At 52.2% G+C, this 20992-nt stretch overlaps 1 protein-coding gene and 1 non-coding gene across 5 annotated transcripts in view; one reads left to right on the top strand and one right to left on the bottom strand.

Moving 5' to 3' along the window:
* SCN5A (sodium voltage-gated channel alpha subunit 5) overlaps nt 1-10980 on the bottom strand; it is a 101206-nt gene extending 90226 nt beyond the window's left edge. For all 4 annotated transcript variants that reach the window (XM_070455436.1, XM_070455433.1, XM_070455435.1 and 1 more), the window contains exon 1: nt 10800-10980. The gene's annotated coding sequence lies outside the window, so the exon portion shown is untranslated. The remainder of the gene's footprint in view (nt 1-10799) is intronic.
* LOC139031355 (U6 spliceosomal RNA) lies at nt 5234-5337 on the top strand. The gene has a single exon (XR_011483829.1). It is a non-coding gene; the product is annotated as a U6 spliceosomal RNA (small nuclear RNA).
* Nucleotides 10981-20992: the final 10012 nt, after the last annotated feature.

The raw sequence follows: 20992 nt of genomic DNA on the forward strand, positions 1-20992 counted from the left end.
GACAGCAGCAAAGTCAGGGCTGTGGCCTGGAAGCAAGACGGCCCGTGTGAACCTGGGTCCTGGTCACTTGCATGTTCTTGGGCAACCATCAATTGATGGTTCTCTACCTCACTTTTCCCATAGGTAAAGTGGGGTTAATAACAGTACCTATTTCACGGGGCCATTCTGAGGCGTACGTATATTAATATTTGCACATGCTCAGCCCACAGAAAGCATTCAGTGTCATTTGCTATAACCATTGTGGTTATTGTTGCCATTCTTTTTTCTCCCAAGAAGTCCAGCTCAGAAGACCCTTCTCTGAAAAACCTTCTTGTGGCCCACACCTGTCCTCCCTGCCTGGCTGGACCCTCCCTTCCCTGTGTTCCTGGCATACTGCATTCCCATACTTGGCTTCATCACAGAGTGGAATAATCTGCTTCCACATCTGCCTCTCCCTCTCCCAAAGTACAGTCTGGCCCCCAAGAGGAGCCTATAAGGGCCTGGTGAATGAAGGATTGGATGCGTGAATGAATGAATAAGTGCCAGAGTAACCTTCCTATTGCCCAGTCACTAACCACACCATGACCCTGCACAATGTTATTACCACCCACCTCATCCTTTCTGGACCTCAGTTTCCCCAGCCATGAGCTGAGGTGGGTCATCCCAGCAGTGTCACCTGCTCATTACCTGCCTGGGAGTAATTTCACACTTAAAACACTCCTAGGATGAGAGGAGGTTATTATCCCCATTTTACAGATGGGAGAGCTGCCGCTGCCATCTGTGGTGAAGCCAGGCCCGTGAGACTAACCATTGCGCGACACTGCATCCTGCCTCTGGCGGCATGGAGAGCAGGGAGGAAGGGTCAGGGCTATCTGTGGCCTGCCCCTCTGGACTGAGCATGTCTGCGATCCTGGCTCCAAAGCTAACAGCCAGCACATCAGCCTCCTCTGAGGCTGGTCCTCCTCGGGCGCAGCCCAGCTGGCCAGGCCCCCCAGGTGCCCCCGCGTGGCCAGGGAGACCTGACTGATTTCTGCCATTGCCCAGAGTCAGCATTTTCTCTGACAGAGATTTTCTCTCCAGCTCAGGCACGGTGGAGCTGCTTGGTCCCACAGGGAAGCCACCCCGCCCCGTGGCTCGTGAGCACTTGGCATGTGCCTTGGTGTCCTTCCAGATGTGCTCTTGTTACATCCACACCGGTGTGGAAAGCTGATTAGCATGATAAAGAATGTCAACTATTTCATTATTAACTTTAAAACATTGATTATGACTTAAACTGATCATATTTTGCATATACGTACTGGGGGAAATAAAACATATTAAAATTAATTTCACTTGTTTGTTTTTGAAAATGTGGCTACTAGAAGATTTTTACTTGCCTCTGGGACTTCGCATTTGTAGCTCGAATTATATCTCTATTGGGTGGCAGGCACTGTCTTAGAGTTCCAGCCAAGGGACCCTAAACACTTAGAGAACTCCACCTGCTTTGGGGCTGGGCCTCGGTTTGGCCTGGGGGTGGGAGAGGGGAGGGAGCTGAAAATGAAGGGTAGGAGGGATGGAGGGGCGGGGGATGGGTGGGAAGTGAGCCATCCTCTGCGGAGTAGGTAGTGGCCACCTGGGTTTCCGGTCTTGGCTGTGGGTGGCTGTGCTGGCTCCAGCCACAGGTTGGGATGGGAGGGGGGAGGGAGAAGGGGAGGGGTCAACAGCGTGTTTCGGGCCAGCCCTCCTGCCCAGGCAATTATCTGCACAGTCCTGGCTCTCCCGGGGTAACAGCTTGGACAAAGGCTCAGCGGGGGTGTCAGCTGGTGCTCGTGGCCTGTGCATTCAGGTCCTTGCTCCCAGATCAAAGGCACATTGGCACGTCCTTGTGTGTGCAGGGGCCTCAGCTAACTGGCTCCCTGCAGGCTCCATTCCGTTGAGGCTGCACAGGCATTAACCCTGTCCAGTCTGGAGCTGGGTCCTTGGGAAGGGGGGGGCGGGGTGGCGCGCGTCTCGAAGGGGCTTTCCTTCCCTAGCCGCCCTCCCAGCCCCCAGCAATCTGGGGAAGTCCTGCAGAATCATCCTCATCTCTCTCCGAGGTGAACACGCCCACCCCAGAAGCCGGGGATGCCCTCATTTACATACATTTGCATCTCATTTATTCCAACACTCAGGCAGAAGCTGAGGCTAATTCAGCTGACAGCAAAACCTCACCAGCTTGCTCTGCCCAAGTGATTCCCCAGGCAGGGATGAAAAGGAGATCCTTGAGACCAGGCCCCCTTCTGGATTGGGAGCTGTGGGGAGAGCTCAGGTCCAAAAGGGGCACTTTTGAGCCGAGCCCTGGATTCAGCCCAAGCCTCCTGCCTTTTCATCCCCACTTCCCCACAGTAAGGGTGGGGCCTGGGGGCTAGGAAGTGGCAGTTCATCTCATCTGAGTGTTCTGTGGTGTTTTGGTGACAGGTCAGGGAAAGCGCAAACCCTCCACTGGGCACATGGCACCCTCTCGCCCCAAGCTCAAGTCTCCTCCTCCAGCTCCCCTCCAATGCCCATGACTAAGGATCCATAATGTGCTGAGCAGCTCTGAGCTGTCACTCAAGGCCCAGCACTGCCTCTGGCCCTGGGTCTCCTGGGTGGAGACCTGGATCATCCACTATTCAGAGACCAGAAGTTGGAGAGCTGGCTCAGTCACCCTGGGGCACTTCGGCCCCAGACCCTGTAGCAGCTACACCCACACAATACATACAACCAGGCCAGAAAGGTGCCCAACTGTGGCTCAGGAAACACCCTCCTGGCATAGAGGTGCCCCCGAGACAGCAATCAGCATCCCAAGTCTCTCTCTGACCCGGTTCCTTCCAACTCACTTTCCTCAATACGTGGGTCAAAAAAAGGCTCCACAGGGGAACTGTGTACAGATGCCATGGCAACCTAGGCATTTACGGGGGCACCTACTGTGTGCACTGAAGAAGACACAAATTCCCCCTGAGAAACCTAGGAGTCCCCAGAGGGAGAAGCCAATCCACTAATCCACAAAGTTCACGCCACAAAAGTGTCCAGGAACCAGCAGAGCCAAATATGTGACCCTTGATTCTTGATACTCTTTTAAATTGAGGTATAATATACACCAAAAAATGCACAGATTTTAGGTGTACAGTTGGTTGAGCTTTAACAAATGTATATATATGCCTGTGTAACTACTGGGGGCTTCCCAGGTGGCGCTAGTGGTAAAGACTCTTTCTCCAATGCAGGAGACCTGGGTTTGATCCCTGGGTCAGGAAGATCCCCTGGAGAAGGACATGGCATCCCACTCCAGGATTCTTGCCTGGAGAATCCCATGGAGAGAGCAGCCTGGCAGGCTACAGTTCATAGAGTGGTAAAGTCAGACACAACTGAAGAGAGTTAGCAGGCACGCACATGTAACTGCTACCCCAATGAAGAAGGTTCCCCACTGTCCTCTTCCAGTCAGCTTCTCTGACTTCTATCACCGCAGATTAGCTCTGCCTGCTCTAGGACGTCTTATACACGGGATCACAATGTATGGACTCTTCTGTGCTGTGTTCTTGCTTAACGTAATGCTTTTGAGACTTCTATGTTTTATTTGCTGGTGAGTGCCATTTAAATTACTTGTGCAATTCACAGGAACACAAGTGACCCATCTGGGGACAAGTCCTTAATTCAATCATAAAGCACAAGGGCTGGAAGGGACCCGAAGTCCAGCTGTCTCTGGGGATGATCGGCCCCGGGGGATTCTGATGAAGCTTTTTTTTTTTTCCCTCCTTCCCTCAGACATTTCCTGAAATGGAAGCTCAGCAGTTACACATATAATAAGCACCCAGGCCCAGCAGGTGAGTGGGGGCTTTCCCCTGCATTTCCAGTTTCGTTATCAACTAGCTGTCGCATTATTTAACTGGCAGTCTGCACTGCCTGTGACCCAGCACGGTGGCAGGGTTGGCACCGGAATGGGCTTCTGAGCTCCTGGGCCTCTTCTTGCTCAAGTCTGGCCATGGTGGGCAGGCCTCTGTCGCTCACCTTCTCTGCACCACTACACCAGTTGGGTGTCCCTTGGGTGGGGCCCTGGGCCCTAAAGGGAATGGGCCCAGGGCTGGGATTTTTCCAAGGAAGAGGCCCAGAAGCAGGCAGCAGTGCTGGGCAGCAGAGAGCAGGCACCTTGGCTCTTAGAGGCTCTCTGGACCACTTCCCTGCTCTCAGCCCAGGTCGATGAGGCTGGGGCTTTGATGGCCATGCGAGAGGTATTGACTGGGATGGGCCGGTCCCTCCCATGGTCTGATCTCCCCCTGCCCCCATCTTAGATCCTCCCGGGCACCTCGCGGTCCAGATGGAAGGATGCTAATGTAGCCTGAGAACTGAGTTGGTACTTCAAGCCAGATTACCCTGCCCCCCACCCTGCTGTCCCTCTGAAAACTGCCTCCTGAGCCAGGTTCTTCCTTCACACAGGCCTTCGAGGAATCAATACCAGCCAAAAAGGTGTTTACTACCCTCCTGATGCCAGCAAGAGCCTTTCTACTGTTCAAAATCCATTCCCAGAAAGCCGGGGACTGCCTGGGCAAGGCCTGGGTGGGGCCCGGGAGACACCGCTCTGGGCTTAGAGCCACCTGCGTGCCCGTGTGACCTTGAGTCTAGGGGGTAACCAGCAGCGGCCCTGGCCTCCTGGGGCTGTAAGGAGGGAAGTGAATGCCCTTGGAGATGACGGGCAGCGGGATCTCCAAGTGGGTGAGGCATCTTCTCGAGCCCACACAGACTCCGTGAGAGCAGCTTTGTCCTTCCACTCAGCTAATATCTCTGTGGGGACGTGACTTTCCACTGTCTCCCTGGGAGATTTAATCAGGAGAAGAACTGAAGAGGAGAGAAAGAGAAAGAACTCCAGCCTCAGATCATAAACATTCTTCTGAAAACAGGCTGAAAACTTGACCTGCTCTATTTTGCCTCTCCAAATGCTGTGCACTTTCCATGGCTGGGCTCCAATTCCACCTTCTCCAGGCAGCCTCCCCTGACTGTTCTTGGCCACAGTGACCTCCGGCTGGAGAGACTTAAGCTCCCAACTCCAACCTCGCAGTTACTCCTGGGCAGACCTCTCTCTGGCTTGGAGGGTGAACCTGGGAGGCGCTGAGGGTCCTTTTCTGCTCACCCAGAGTAGTAAACAGAATGAGGAATGAACAAGAGATTGACAGGCTGTTCCACCAGACTCTGGTTTCGACAATCACAGCAAAATTTTCTGTTGGGCCTGGGGCACACCAGGTACTCCTCCAGAAAACAGAGTTGAGTGTTTGTGTCGGCAGCACATAGACTAAAATTGGAACGCTACAGAGATTAGCATGGCCCCTGCCTAAGGATGACACACAAATCATGAAGCATTTCCATATTTTTTTTTTTTAAAGAAAACAGAGTTGGAGATGGATAGACTATGGACATCCAAGCTCCCCACACCAAGGCTATGGTGACTCTGCAGAGATGAGTGAAGTGGGGCTGCCAGGAGAGGCGATGCCACTTTCAGAGTCCATGAATCAGATGGCTCCAGCACTCTGCCAGCGGTGGTGGCTGGCCCCAAAAAGCCTAGTCCTGGATCTCCCCCACCATTTAAGGGCCCCAGGTCCCAGGAATTGACTTGGGGTCTCTATTAATAGCACCCATCCCATATTGATCATCTTAAAAACACACAGTATGTTCCAGGCCCACAGAGAGGAGAAAAGTCTAAATATAGTATCATCCCCAGGAACTGCTGCCTTTCCGAGGTGAGTGGTATAAGCCGCGCATAAACACAGGGGTGGTCTGAGGGGGCCGAGAACTGGGGAGGTGGGGGGACAGATACAAGGGACTTCTCCATCCCCACACCAGTCTCTCGCTCCAGCACAGAAGCCAACCCTGCTCAGAAGCTTGGTCCTGCCCCCGGCCCTTTGCACTAGCAGTCTTCTCTTTACAAGACACTCTTGCCCCAGATCTCCTCAGGATTGCTTCTTTCAAGTTATTCAGATCTCAGTTCAGTCTCCTCCTTCAAGATGCCTTCCCTGACCAGCCAGTCTAGAGTCACTCCCATCTCTCCACCACCTCAGCCTGTTTTATTTCCTTTAGAGCACTGGTTGGGCTTCCCTGCTGGCTCAGAAGGTAAAGAATCTGCCTGCAATGCAGGAGACCTGGGTTCGATCCCTGGGTTGGGAAGATCCCCTGGAGAAGGGAAAGGCTACCCACTCCAGTATTCTTGCCTGGAGAGTTCCATGGACAGAGGAGACTGGTGGGCTCCATAGGGTCACAAAAAATCAGACACAACTGAACGACTAACCCGTAGGGTTGCAAAGAATTGGACACGACTGAGTGACTAACACACATACACATAGCACTGGTCACAGTCTAAAATTATCTTTGGTATCTATTTGTTTCATGGTACCCAGCCTGTCTTTTTCAACAGTATGTAAATTTTATGAGAGCAGTTATTATATCTGAACTGTACAGCTTCTAGAACGTTCCCTGGCAGAGATTATGTGTTGGACACCTGAACCAGGTGCTCTCCGACCACCTAAGGCTGAATTCAGCCTCAGACCACCACCATGGGCAAGTCTGGGCTGGCAGAGGGCAGTGGGCATCGAATCCCGGGCTTGCTTCGAAGCCCCACCCTCCCTGTGACTGTGCCCTGCACCCATCCAACCTCTCTCCACAGGCTGCTCTGGCTTCATCTTCTTGACTCTGTCTACTTTGTGCATTTAGCCATAGGACTTTCAGCCCAGCCCCTCTACTTCTGGAAACCTGCTCTCGACAACCTCATCTTATCCCCCAGACACTGGCTTTCTGGAACCCTTTTCTCTCCTCACAGCAAATCTTCCTCTCCTTCCTGCCCCTTGCCCCCAGCAGGAATCACAGTTCCTGCCATCAAAATCACCCTCTCAGAGCTGCATGGGAAGAGTCACTTCATCCTAGGCCTTCCTGATCAGCCCACTGGACAAACCAGAGCAACTGAGAACACGATGGGCACACTTCCAACTCACAGATCTCCCGCCCTCCCTGTGAGGGACAGACATCTTTCCCATAAGCTCGCGCATGCGGACATGCCGCCCGGACACACACGCCTACCCGTCCACTCCAGGCCCTCCCACAGTCCTCCTCCGAGGCCACCTCCCCCCGGCCAGTTCCCTCTATCTCCTCCCTCTTAAACCATCAAACTCTTTGAAAGAGCTGTCTACACATGCTCTCTCCACGTCCTCACCTTCTGCTTGCTCCTCAACCTACTCCAGACTGAATTCCATTCTCACCAATTCATTCATTCATTCATTCATTCATTCATCAACAACATACCCAGCACCACATTCGCTGGGTGCCAAGGGGGACATTTCTGTGGTCAAGGTCACCAGCACCCTCACAGTCGCGCAATCCAATGGACACTGGTTTTTAAATTATGCATTCTCTTTCATCTCTCCACGAGCTTCTCAGAATGTATCTTAACTCTCCCTGGCAGAATCAGGAGACTCCCGGGACACGTGCCCTCCGTGCTTGCTGTGACACCTCCCACTGCTGGCTCCCCTCCCACCTCCCTGACTGCTCCATCCCAGCCTCCTCTGCAGACTTCTCCAGCCTCAACTGTTGCAGTGCCTCAGGGCTCTCTGGACTCAACTCTCTTTTCTCCCACCCTCTTCTCCACATTAGGATTGCCCTGGTGCTTCCAAAACTACTGATGCCTGGGCCTCACCTCTAAGTTGAATGAACTAAAATTTCTGGGGGTGGAGCCTGGGCATAGATTGATTTTGTTTAAAAAGCTTTCAAAGTGATGCTAATATCATCAGAGTTGAGAACCACTGGTCTGCATTCTCACTGGACAAAATCTAATTAATACTGCCACGGCCCCAACAACCAGCCTCTGTGGATGATTCCAAGTTTCTGCCTCCAGCCCAAATCCTTTTTCCCAGACCCTCAACCTTTCCCTCCAACTGACTGTAGGATGTTGGCATCTCCCTGGAACTACTATAGGTTCAGATCAGGACCCTGAAACATTCATCACCTTCTCCTTGGTTCTACATCAAGCAGATCAACCCAAATTCTACTCACCCATCCTCCCCTCACAGTGTGATATGGCAACAGTGAACCTCATTAGTGAGCAACTGAAGGTAGGGGTGGGAGAGCGGCATATCCCTTAACAGGGAAGGAAGTTGGAACACCACAAGTTCTATCACCTGTGGTCATCTCCCTGTCCCTCTCCTTCAGCTGAAAAACTTCTGACGGTGCCCACGGTCTGCACTGGACAGGTAGTACAATGCAAAGCTGTTAGACTGACACCTGGGCTCACACTCAAGTCCCGCTACTTGGTAGATGTGTGATGGTGAGCACGTTACTTCACCTTTCTGGGCGTTCAGTTTCACCATCTGCAAATTGGTCCTTATTATGGTCTCTGCCTCCAGGGTTGATTCAACGATTCAGCAAGATGAGTCTTATAAAGCGCTTAGTGCTGTGCCTGGCTGGCAGAAAGCACTCAGTGAATGTTAGCTATTTTTAGTACCATTACTGAGGATAAATTCCCAATTCCTGAGCGGAGCTCACAAGGGCCCCCGTGACTTGTGACCTTGGCTTTAGCTTCCACTCTTGTCTTCTTCATACCATGGGACCCGTTGGGTCCCATGAACAACTGCACTGTTTCACATCTCTATGCTTTTGTACATGCTAGACCTGATGGCTAGACTGCACCTTCCCCACCTAGAAAACTCCTATTCATCCTTCAAAATCCAGCTGGAGAGTTATTTTTGTTAGATATATACCCTTGACTTTCCTGGCCAAAGATAATCACTCCTCTTTTGAGTGGAGTGGGGATACACTCCTATGGCTGCACACTTTTCCAGTAAGCTTCCCAAGGGTCAGCAGGAATCAGCTTCCTATGAGCAGAACCGAGACTGCTGTTCACCACTGTCCCAGGCTGGCCCCAGAACTCTCTGCTCCTTGGATTCCCTGAACACCAGCCTCCTGTGCTCCCCGACTCCCACCCCTCTCTGGCACTTCCCACCACTCCATCTTCATGTTGAGTGAGTCAATCCTGGAAATCTTCCAGAGGACCTTCAGGCACCACAGAGTCAGGACCAAGTCCCCCAAAGCCACAGCAGCTGGCTGCACCACACTGGCCTTGGCACCCCAGGGCCAGTTCCCTTTCTGCTCAGATTCTCTGGGATCAGTGCTAGATCAATTCGGCTCTCAGAAAGTAGATCTCAAGGCATCTTCACCCTGAGTGGGGCCCCCAATCCACTGATTTCCCAGGTGACCTTGGATTAGTCCTTGACCCACTCTCAGCCTCAGTTTCTCCCCACCCTGGCACGATGTGATGATGATGATAGGGTTGGATTTAAAGTTCACTGAGGCTCATTTCCGCACAGGACTGGACATCCTGGTATAAAAGCTATGTTCCCGACTCTGGCAGTTCTCTGACCCGACCCGACCCTCACTCCTGTGACTGCAGCAATGCTTGAGCTATCAGCCTGTGCCGCTCTCGTCCCACCTTCCGGCTCCATTACCTCCCACTCCCGTGCACTTGCCCAGGGCTAATGGGGAAAGGCTGACGGCAGCAGCAGGGGCCTGGGCTTCTGATGGCGGGGCCTCTGCCGCTCAGGGTCCCTCTGGATCCTGAAGGGCCGTGGGAACCACGGAGAGGGGAGACGCGCTGTGGCATGGTGGGCTCGTGTGCAGTGCCTGTCTCCACCGGAAGGTCTAAGCTGTCTGTGGAGGTGCCTGGGGTCTCAGCAGGATGGGAGGAAACAGCTGAGGGGATGGAATACTAGCCTAGAACCCCAAGAGGAGACTGATCCTATCACCCCTGCTGGTCTTAAGCACTAAGGAGAGAAGATGACTCCTGCCACAACCTCGGCCATGGCTTCCGGATTCGGCTGCGCGCTGACCTCCAACAGGTGTTTGCAAGGCGGGCCTAAGCCAGCGCCTGGTCCCCAGCATTCCCCTCACCACGAGCACTCTCCATATATCCAGCCCCCACAAGGTTAGGAACCTCTGCTTCCTCCCAGGGCGCCACCAAAGGCGATCAAATAACATGTAGAAAACGGCCTTCCGTCAGGGCGTTTGGATCTGCCCGGTCAGAGCGAAGAGGGCAAAGAACTCGCCCGATCCCAGCGCACAGTCTCCCCTAGAGAGAGCCCACGGAGATCTCTCCGCAGTCAGGGCTCACAGAGACCAGATGTGTCCCCGTTTGGGCGTCAAGAGGGCACAGAGATCTTTTTATGGTCGGAGCACGCAGAGATAGGACACACGACATACATCTTTTCCTTTCGGGGTGCACAGAGATCTATCCCCGCAAGACCCGCAGAGATCTCACCCCAGAGAGGACAGCCCCGGCGGACTGCTCCGCAGGGCCCAGAGAAAGGGGAGTGCATGGCCCCTTCATTCCCAGCCCTGCGCGGTCAGTTCCCCCCGCTCTCTGGAGTCACACTCACTGCGCTCCTAGTCGCTGTTCTGACCTTGGGGTCTCCGGCCTCCGGGATCCGGGTCCCAATCCCAGACCCTCCCCGAGTCTGCGCCAGGATCGGCCGGGAAGCCGGGGCCGCAGCTCCCCCTCCCCCGGCCCTCGACAGCGAACTGGGAAACCCGGAAGAAAAGGGAAGGGGAGGGGGCGCGCGCCGGCTAGAGACGCACCCCCCCCCCCCCCGGGGATACCCTCCAGCCAGGCTGCTCCGCGCCCCTTCTTCTCCCTCCCCTACCCTCGGGGGCAGAGATGGGGGAGGGAGCCTGCCGGTGGACCCAGGGTTGGGGAGGGGCCCAGGGATTGGAGGCTCCAACCCTCGGGGAGGAAAGTTGGGCGGCGGCAGGCAGAGGGGATTCCGGCCGGGCCGGGGCTGCTGGAGGAGGCGCTCGCTCACCTGCTGGTCCCCCGGCCCGGGTCCCGGGATGGGCGGCAGCGGCTCGGCACGGACTCGCTCGGCGCGGGGCTCCGGGCACCGGGTGCAGGCTCAGCGGCCCCGGGGGCGCGATCCCCGCATCCCACGGGCGCCGCCGCCGTCTCGGCTCCGCCGCTCGGCTCAGGCTCCGGGGCTCGGCGGGCGGCGCGGGCTCGGGCTGGGGGCGGGGTCGGGGGCGGGCCCCGCCTGGGCTCGGCCTGGGGCTCGGGGCCCCAGGCTGGCTCCGCCCCAGAGCGACGCGCCCCGGACTCCGCACGTGGCGCTCCGCCCGCTCTGAGGGTGAAGTCCTGGGCACCCGCCGGGGCGCACACCCCCGCGCTGACCTGGGGGCGCCCCGCCACAGAAAGCGGCCCACGCGGACACGACAGACGCGCGCAGACCCGGCACACGCGGGGGTACACACATAGCTACCCGGAGACGCTTTGCCACCGCCACCTACGCCTACGCGGACAGGCGAGGTGCGCACTCACACATGCTCACTGACCTGGGGACCCTACCACAGCCCTCGCCTCTGTGGACACGGACAGACGCTGACATTCGCAGACACCCGCTGTCATAGACACACACAGACACCCACACGGACACAGGCAGACACATCACTGACACACACAGACACTGAGGCAGACACAGTGTGACAGACTCAGGGACACCTGCATGACTCAGAGACACACATCCACTGACACAGTGACACAGAGACACACACAGAAAACCACAGTCTCCTGGAGACACACGCACACACACAGCACAGGAGTCTGCCCGACGGGGGACGCTTATCCCGACACACTGGTACTGACAGAAACACACCCAGACCGGAAACGACCAACACAACAGACACAGCCAGCACCGGGACACCCACCCTGAAACAGACACACTCACTTCACCCTGTTGATCTACAGGGAACTTCCACCTTGACGCACCCGTAGGCACTCACAGGCCGACACTGGGACAGACTGTCTCTCACACGGATGCAGAGACCCGCACACTGACTAGTATGCTCATTCACACACACAGGCTGACCCACAGGGAGACACACCCAGGAACACACACATCCTTGTTTAAAAGAAACAGGCCACCAGTTTTTGCCCACAGGCCAGAAACATCTTTGGAAGGGACTGGGCTATTGCCCAGAGTCAACACAGGAGCACACGCATAAACACACACAGAGATGCACAGTCTTTGTCTTCTTCCCCAGCAGCCTTCTAATCTCTCCTGACATTTTTTTTCAACGCTCCTAAATGTAAATAGCGCTTTCAGAGGGCACCCAGGTGCTGTGTTTGGGAGCTAGAAGCTGTGACTTGCCTCTCCATTTTTGGGATCTTGGAGACATCACCAGGGGGCCATCCTCCATTTGGGACCTGAGTGTGGGGCTCCAGGGATCACTGGGTGCCTTACCTATATACTGACGAGCTATCTGTCCCTACAGAAAGTCAGTCTGAAGGAAAGTTCAGGACACAGGACCCTTTCTGGCCCTGGGTCTGATAGGGTGGCTGGCGCCAGATAAACCACATTCCGGCCTCCTGCTTCTGGTCCCCTGATGGGTCTCAGGTAGGCCAGCATCTCCCACTAGCGGCCAGAGAGGGAAGTGCAGACAATGTCAATTTTTAGCACCACCTGACCCCATGCCTCCTAGGTGGGAGGAGAGGGCAGCAGAACCTAGGTCCTCCCTGAGGTTTTCCACCAGGCTTCTGGAGCCCCAGAATGAAGGTTCAAACTTGCAAAGGAACGTCAGGCCAAGCAGGAGACTCAGAACAGAGGTTGCTGCGGGGGTGGGCTCAGACAGACTCCGTGCTTCATCTACATCTAGCAGAGGTGGGCTTATCACACTCCTCCTTATGGTGGGCACCTGGATTTTGCTTGCAGGAGAGGTATGCACCCCAGATTTAAACAAGAGCAGAGAAGCTCATTAGAAGGAGGGGGAAAAGCTCTGATTCGGTTCAGATTCAGAGATTCAGCTAACATATCTGGTGGTCGGAGAGTGGAGGCAGAGGGCAGGAAAGGTTAATGGACCAGAGACAGGGCACCTCCCCCAAGGAGCCCTTGTCAAGATCTGGGAGACTCCCTTCTCTTTGCCAGACCCCATTTAATGTAAGCAGGAACATGCAATTGGCAGAGAACAATCCCAGGTTTTAAAAACTGTTGCCTTTATTCCGCTCTTCCCCCTAACTGAGGTTCCCAGTTGGGTTAAGCGCTTTGTCGTTGTGCATCCACAGAGGATTCCTTCCCCTCTTGTATTACCTCCTTTTATTTCTCCCTGCCACCACCACGTTGCTGTCAGCTCCCTCCCCACACAGGAGCCCTTCATTATAGGTAGGTCTTTAAATATGTACACATCTTTGTAAAATATGCAGTATTGTTGTTTGTGCCTATGGATTTTCATATGCTTTTACTGCCCCAGCATTTGTTTTGTTTTACTTCTATTGAAACTACATACGGAAAAGTGCACAAACCCGAAGTGTTCAGTGCAAGAGTTGTTAAACCCTGTTAGCTGAACCCATCCCTATAGACAGCACACAGGTCAAGAAACGAAACGGCAACTGCACCCCAGACATCCCCTTCCTGCCCTCTTCCTGTCACCAGCACTTCTGGGCTTAACTACTTACTCACAGCCAATTCCCTAGGTTAGTTTTGCTCAGTTCTGATATTTATTTAACTAACCTCAGACAGTACAAATGCTTGTGTCTGGTTCTTCTGATTAGGTTTGTGAGCTTCATCCCTGTGGCTGCTTGTAGTCATATATATATAGTATATATATAGTTCGTTTGTTCTCATTGCATAGAATTCCACTCTGTGAATACCCACACTTTATTTATCTGCTCTTTGGCTGACGGGCATTTGGTGGTTCTAGCTGGAGGTTACTACGACTAGCACTGCCATGAGCGTTCCAGGGTGTGAGTTTCAGTGGCCATCTCTGTGCATTTCTGCCAGGGGCCTACCTGGGAGTGGCGTTGCTGGGCCATGGGAGGGAGTGTGCTCACTTTTAGGAGACACGGCCAAATAGTTTTCCAAAGTGGTTCTACCAACATACTCCACCAGTGGTGAATGTATAGAGAATTCTGGTTCATCTGCATCCTCTCGCACTTGGTATTTTTGTCATTTTCATTTTAGCCACTTGAGTGGGTGGGAAGAGGTTTCACATTGTGGTTTTAATTGGCATTCCCCTGATGACTAATGAAATGGAGCATTTTTCATGGTTTATTGGCCATTTGTGTGTATGTGCTTTCCATTTATATCAAATGGGTATTGTTCTAACTTTCATTCTTTTTCTTATGTTTCTCCCTTAATGCTGTGCTTTTGAGCTCTATCCATGTTTTGGTGTGGGCAGCTAGTTCTTGGCTTCTGATAGCTGCAGAGTGTTCTGTGTTATGCACCCACCAAGTTATTTATCCAGTCCCCTCTAGAGGGATGCTAGGTATGGTTGAAGATGGAAGAGTAGTAACTGGCTTGTGTTTCTGTTGGCTTCACTCTGCTGATGCCTGAGGCAGGGTGGGGGGAGGTGAAGAAGCAAGCTGATTCAGGGTTCAGAATCCACTGGCACTTAGCACTAGGCATCTTAGAAGGTGGAGATGCAGGTTAGGGCTAAAAACAGGAGGTGTGGGGGGAAACCGCACACAAAAACCCATAGCTCAGGTAGATGCCTCCTCCCTACCTCCCCAAGCTAAAGGCTGATCCTTCCCCATCCACTCAACTACCTCTGGCTCTGAGAGAGGGCATCTAGCAGGAGTAGGAAGCCTTACTGTGAGTAAAGGATCTACTGAGATCTCTGGATCTCTCTGCTAGGTGCCATAACTCTGGCAAAAGACTGAGGAATTCCGCATGAGAAAATGACCAGCCCAAGAGAAAAGACCTCTGATCCTGGACACCTACCCAGTCTCCGTCCACTGGAAGCCCTGCTATCTGGGAGCTGTGCTCCCTCCACATTCATTGCCATCTTCCTTCTCCTTTGCCTGTCTCCCCTATGGAGGCTGGACAAGCTGAGTATTTGCCTGTCCAATTTTCCCTATAGCTGGGGCTGGCCATGTGCTTCTATAACGGCCTGGAGTCATAAGCAAAGCTTTGCTGGGGAAGGGCGGATCCTGGGAAATCATTTCCTCTCCTGATAAAAGAGGACAGGAGCAGGGGGGTGAGCTGTCTTCCTTCTCCCCCTTCCTCCTGCCTCGAATGAGGGCACGATGCTTGGAGCTGATTAAGCCATCATGTGTCCATGCAGGGAAGGCCAGGAGATGTGGAGCGGTTGGCCCCAGTGATCATGATCCCCAGAGCCCACACCTCCATATTTCTTTCACCCCCTGTATAGACAGACGAAACCAGATTCTCTCTTATTTGCAACCAGGTTGTGTTGAATGGGGAGGGATCTGGAAACCCAGGTGCTCTTAATACAAACCGTACCCCAGCTCTCTTGTTTTTGGCCTCACCTCTCCTCCCTGCTTGCAGAGGTACCTAGTGTCTGAGTTCTAGAAATATTCCAGGGTTTTGAGGTGGAGGAGTTCTTTCAACTCCTTGGCACGCCTCCTTTGGCAGGCTCTTTGAATTCAACCTTCCCCCTCTGAAGTCAGTTACCATTCACTATTTCCAAAAAGTTGTTATCATAGCTGCTGTTGCTTCCTCTTCCAGACATTTTGTCCTTGTAGGGAGGGTTATGTCTTTTAAAATTGTTTCGGTATAATTTTAGTGAAATTTTAAGAGGTGTCTTCAGTCCACTATATTTTGAAGGAAGTCCTCCATATCAGTTTCTCCTCCAGATAAGTTTAAGTAGCAATCACATGGTACCCTTGTGGGTTGTCAGCATTCTCTTTGGAAGGGGCTTTGCTTATAGTCAAGGGCAAGGACACGTGTGCTAAGTCGCTCAGTCATGTCTGACACTTTGCAACTCCATGGACTGCAGCCCACCAGGCTCCTCTGCCCACGGGGATTCTCCAGGCAAGAATACTGGAGTGGCTTGCTGTTCCCTTCTCCAGGGGGTCTTCCTGACCTAGGGATCGAACCCAGGTCTACCACATTGCAGGCAGATTCTTTACCGTCTTAGCCACCAGGGAAGCCTAAGAATACTGGAGTGGGTATAGCCTATCCCTTCTCCAGGAGATCTTCCTGATCCAGAAATTGAACTGGGGTCTCCTGCATTGCAGGCAGATTCTTTACCAGCTGAGCTACCAGGGGATGGTGACCTGATTCCCCCTTTATACCTAGGTGAAGGACAGGCTAACACTTACTGGGGGACCATTGTCAGCTGGGACCTGCTGGGTCCTACATGTACCTTCATCCCTAGTCATAACCAGCCCCTTACCTCTGCCAGCTCCCAGCCCAAATGATGCCAGTCTTCAAATGAAGAGCCGCCCCTTCCTCCAGACACTCGACTGCCATCTGCTGGAGAATTGAGAGAAAATAGGCGTAAATCTCTGATGGCTAAGAATGTTCATTTTGCCCCCAAATTGTGTGAAGCACAACTGTACGTCTCCGGCTGCTCCTGCCTCCACCTAGACCATCTCTTCATCATAAACTCTTGTCCCTCACACATCAGCTCTGACCAGTGTAGTGAACTAGAGATCCAGGCTTGGAGGGTGGGAAGCTCGGCTCAGATCAATTACTATTGTCCACGCAAACTCGGATGACACACACACCCTTTCCAGACTTTATTCATATAAAGAGTCGAAATAACTATATACCCACCCGACTGAGTCGTTGAAAGGATCAAATGAAACAACACGTGAGAACTACAATAAATATTTTACAGGCTGAACTTGGCATTCGTACTGACTGAAGCCTGTTCAGCCTTTGCCTTCGGTTGGGTTCCCTGGAACCACTCTGAGATGGAGGTTTTCATGTATGAGGTTTCTAGGGAGTGGACTGGGGATCAACGTCTGTGAGGATGTGAGGGAGCAGGGTTGGGCGGAGGAGACGCTGAACTCCAATTCAGCTGCAGCAGAGGCTTCAGCCAAAGGCCACAGGAGACTCTGGAGCTGGGTGATCCCATGGAATTATCCCCCGTTGAGACTGAGGAGTGAGCAACTTTTTCTACCTGAACTTCAGTCATTGGTGATACAATGGTGAGGCAGCTCCTGCAAGCCAGGGGCAGTGCTCAGAGTGGGTGCAGCTTTGAGCTGTCAGCAACCATACTCTTGGCAGCTGGAGGGACAACAGCACCTCGATCCTCAGAGGGGTGGGGGGCGGTTTGCCACAGCATCCTCCTACCCTGGGTCGTATATGTGGGGTCGTATATGTGTTGGTCTCGGCAGATGTGATATGGCAGGTGTTGGAAAAGAGCCAAAGATGGATTCTGTGCACAGAAGAACCGTCCTGGGTCTGGCTGTGGCCAGGGTCAGATCTCCTGGACTTCATTTCTTCCACTCAGCTGCCCTCTCTAACAGCTTCATCTATTTGAAGCATATTCCATAGACACATCCCAGGTCCACATAGGGCAACCTGCTTCCTGTTCTGTCCCAGTCCACAAAGGCCATGTGGTCCCCCTGAGTCCTGCCACCTTCATAACTGTGACGTGGTTGCCCTGTGTCATAGCTTGTATCAGCACAGTTGTGGATTCGAGGAAGAGGTTCAGTATGAGAGGCTCAGAGGCTGTGAACCAGAGTCTGGGCACCTGAGTGCAGCCCACAGCTGTGTTTGTGGGCGGGGATGTTGAGGGGCAGCTCCAGTGTGTCTGACAGTTTATAGTGCTACAAATGTCTTTAGGGAGGACACACACTGTCCTGTCCTCTTTGGTTCCCACCATTTCTTTCTCTACCTTGTTTTACATTGTATTATGTATTATGTGAGTGTTTGGGTTCTCCTCTTCTGGATGAGGGCCCAGCACCCCACGAGGACTCTGGACCACCCCGTGTGGTCACGTGAACGAGGATCAGAAGTAGGTGGGTGCTGATGGGAGGGATGGAAATTCTGGGCTCTGGGTAGGGAAGCATTTAGGGGCAGGAATGGAATTGAGGCTGATGGAGGGTGAGGCTGGTTACAGGGGAGCTGGGGAGCTATGCTCAGAGCTAGAGACCCCTGCCAGATGGGCACTGTGCTTAGTCACAGAGTTCCTATCACAGTTTGATTTTTCTGCCTTCGTGAAGCATTTTTATTGATACACATAACTTGACTGAATCTCAAATGTGTCATGCTGGGTGAAGGGAGTTAGCCTCAAGAGGTTACATATACTGGAAGATTCCATCTATAAGACTTTCTGGAGAAGGCAAAATTAAAGGAACAGGAAACAGATCGGTGGTTGCCAGGGGCTGGTGTGGAGGGAGGTGTGGGGTTGGAGGGGCAGCAAAGGGAGGGAACATTTTAAGATCTGGGTCGTGACCGTGGTGGTGGTTAGACGACTCTGCACTTGACAAAAACGCACAGAACTGTACACTAAAAACGATGAATTTGCCTGAATGTAAATTAAAATATAAATATACAATTTAAAAAGAAAAAAGAAGGCATCTTTACCTTTTTGAACAGAAGTGGTATTTCCTTCAGGCATGTGTGAGCGTGTGGGTGTGGGTGTGTGTGGAAGAGAAAGGAGAGGTGTGTGTGGTTCTTGAAGAGACAATGGCCAAAGCTGCTGTTCTGAGCCCCAGAGAGCTGGAACAGGGTCTGTGGACTGCAGGCATTCAGTCTCCACTGCTCTGTACATGAGCTTGAACTGAAGGCTCTGGTTGCCCAGAAACAGGGGTTGTGGACTTTAAAATGAAAGCCTGGAGTTTTTCTTTTTTTTTGGTTTGTTTGTTAGTTCTGTTCTTTTTTTCTTTTCTTCCCCAGACACTTGCTCCCTAGTGCTGCCGTGGTAGAAAGCAAGGGAGGGACCCAGTGAGTGGGTCCTGGTTCCACACCTAGGGAACCTCGTAGCTCCCGCCCCTCTCCAGCATCCACAGCGTCCTAAGAGTAAAAGCTTCACAGATACAGAAAGAGGATATGGGGTCAGCAACCCCAAAGACTCAAGCCCTGGTGCGGGGCAGTCCAACTCCCAGAATCCTCCAGGCCTCAGTTTCCCCATCTCTAAGACAAAAGTCTGTGGGGATTATGAAATTCTCTGACATTTCACGAGTATTGTAGCAACAAAGGAAGGAAGCCCACAAGCCCATAGGCACCCAAGGAAGGACTCTGTCCACACGCTGACGTGTGTCCTGGGGCGCCATGGCTGGCAGATCACCCAACCCCCTCCCCCCAACCTCCACACTCCTGAGAGAAGAGGGTGAGCCAGGGGGCCCAGGCCTGACAAGAGACTTCAGAAGACTTTGTAGGGAAATTGGTTTTTTCACTGCAAGTCAATGCTTTGGGCCAGAAAATGCTCAGAACTGGCAGCAGCTGACAAAAGCCGCCTCTTGTCTGCGAGTGTATCAGCTTTTGAAGAGATAAGAGGCAGGGGCTGGAGTGCAGGCTTCTCAAGAGAAGGCTGACAGGAGAACAGAGGAGCTGCCTCCCACTCTCGCCCGCTCATAGCATCGGGGCTGCCGGGGCGGGGACATCAACCATGCCAGCTCCTTCACTGCTCTCGAGGGAGGGGATGGTCCCGGGATGAGGAGTGGCCTGCCTCAGGCCTGGAAGTGGCAGTGGCTGTTGTTGCTGGGGTCCCTGGGGTGAATGTGGGGCCCTGGCATCTGCAGTGTGCACCGTGGGAGTATAGAGCTGCTCTGGACTCGTAATTTCTGAGAGGTGCAGAGAACAGGATCCCTGAGGCCCCCATACTGGAAAGGAGTGTCGGGCACCAGGTCAGCCTTGCTTCCCAGGGAGCTTGGCTTCAGCTTTTAGCTATCTGCATCTCCAAGCTGAAGGAGAAGTCCTTATCACTTATTTAGATAGAGAGTAATTTAATGTAAAGATTGTTAATGAGGTAGTAAGTTGTCAGTTAGGTAACTGAAAAGGTAGAAAGACAATCCTTTGCTTGGTGGATGGTGTGCCATTCCCTGAGGGTGCAGGCAAGGCTGGTCTCCTGTGCGGAATAGTTATATAATGGAGGGCCAGAACCTAGAAGGGATTGTGTTCTTGTTGGAACTTAGTCATGGGCGGGGGGAGGTGGGGGGGGCTGTGAGAAAAGAAATGTGGGCAACTTCCACTCATGCCTTCAGAAGGAAAGAATGTGCCCTCCCTTTCCCACCTCCTACTGGCTGGAATGTGCGTACAGCAGTGCTAGTCAGGGGCGCCCTCTTGAACCATGAGATAGGAGCTTCATGGTGAAGATGTCGGAGTAGCTCAATAGAAGGATGGTTCTGGAGCTGCTTTTCAGTCCTAGACTTCTCATCTGGACTTCTATGTGGCAGAGTAATGAATCTCTGACTGTCTAAGCCTCTGCTATAGGAGCCAGCACTACATTCAGCCCATATTAACTGATACAGAATAACGCATTTGGCAAAACCCAACACCTATTCATGATATAACCTCTCACTCGGTTAGGAATAGAGGGGAACTTCCTCAACTTGAGAAAGAGCATCTATAAAAAACCTACAACTGACATCATATTTAATGGTGAAAAACAGGATGCTTTTCCTCTAAGACTGGGAAGCAAGGCAAGGATGACTATTCTCATCAGTCTTATTCACCATAGTACTGGAAGTTCTAGCCAGGCAAGAAGAAAAAGAAGTAAAAGCATACATATTAAAAAGAAAGAAAGAAAGAAAAATAAAAAAGAAAGAAAGTTCCCTGTTTGCAGATAACATTATCTATTAGAAAATCCCAAGGAATCTACAAAAGCAAACTCCTATAACTAACCAATGAGTTGAGCAAGATCCCAGGATACAAGATCAACACACAAAATGCAATCACACTTCTATATACTAACAGTGAGCTGAAATTAAAACACAACTATCATTCTAATTACTCCAAGGAAAATGAAATGCTTACGTGTAAAACTAGTAAAACATGTATGGGACCTAAATGCTAAAAATTATAAGATGTGGATTTTTAAAATTCAAGAATATCTAAATAAACAGAGATACATACCATGTTAATGAATTTTAAGACTCATTATAGTGACTATGTCAATTCTTCCCAAATTAACCTACAGAGTTATTGCAATTCTTGTCAAAAATCTCAGCAATAGTTTTTGTAGACATTGACAAGTTTATTCTAAATTCTATATGGAAAGGCCCAGGATTTACAAAAGCTAAAATAATTTTGAAAATAAAAAGTGGGAGAAATCACTCTCCTCAGTGTTCAGGCTTACTACATATCCACAGCAA

The sequence above is a fragment of the Odocoileus virginianus genome, chromosome 26, assembly GCF_023699985.2.
Source record: "Odocoileus virginianus isolate 20LAN1187 ecotype Illinois chromosome 26, Ovbor_1.2, whole genome shotgun sequence".
Taxonomy (NCBI): Eukaryota; Metazoa; Chordata; class Mammalia; order Artiodactyla; family Cervidae; genus Odocoileus; species Odocoileus virginianus.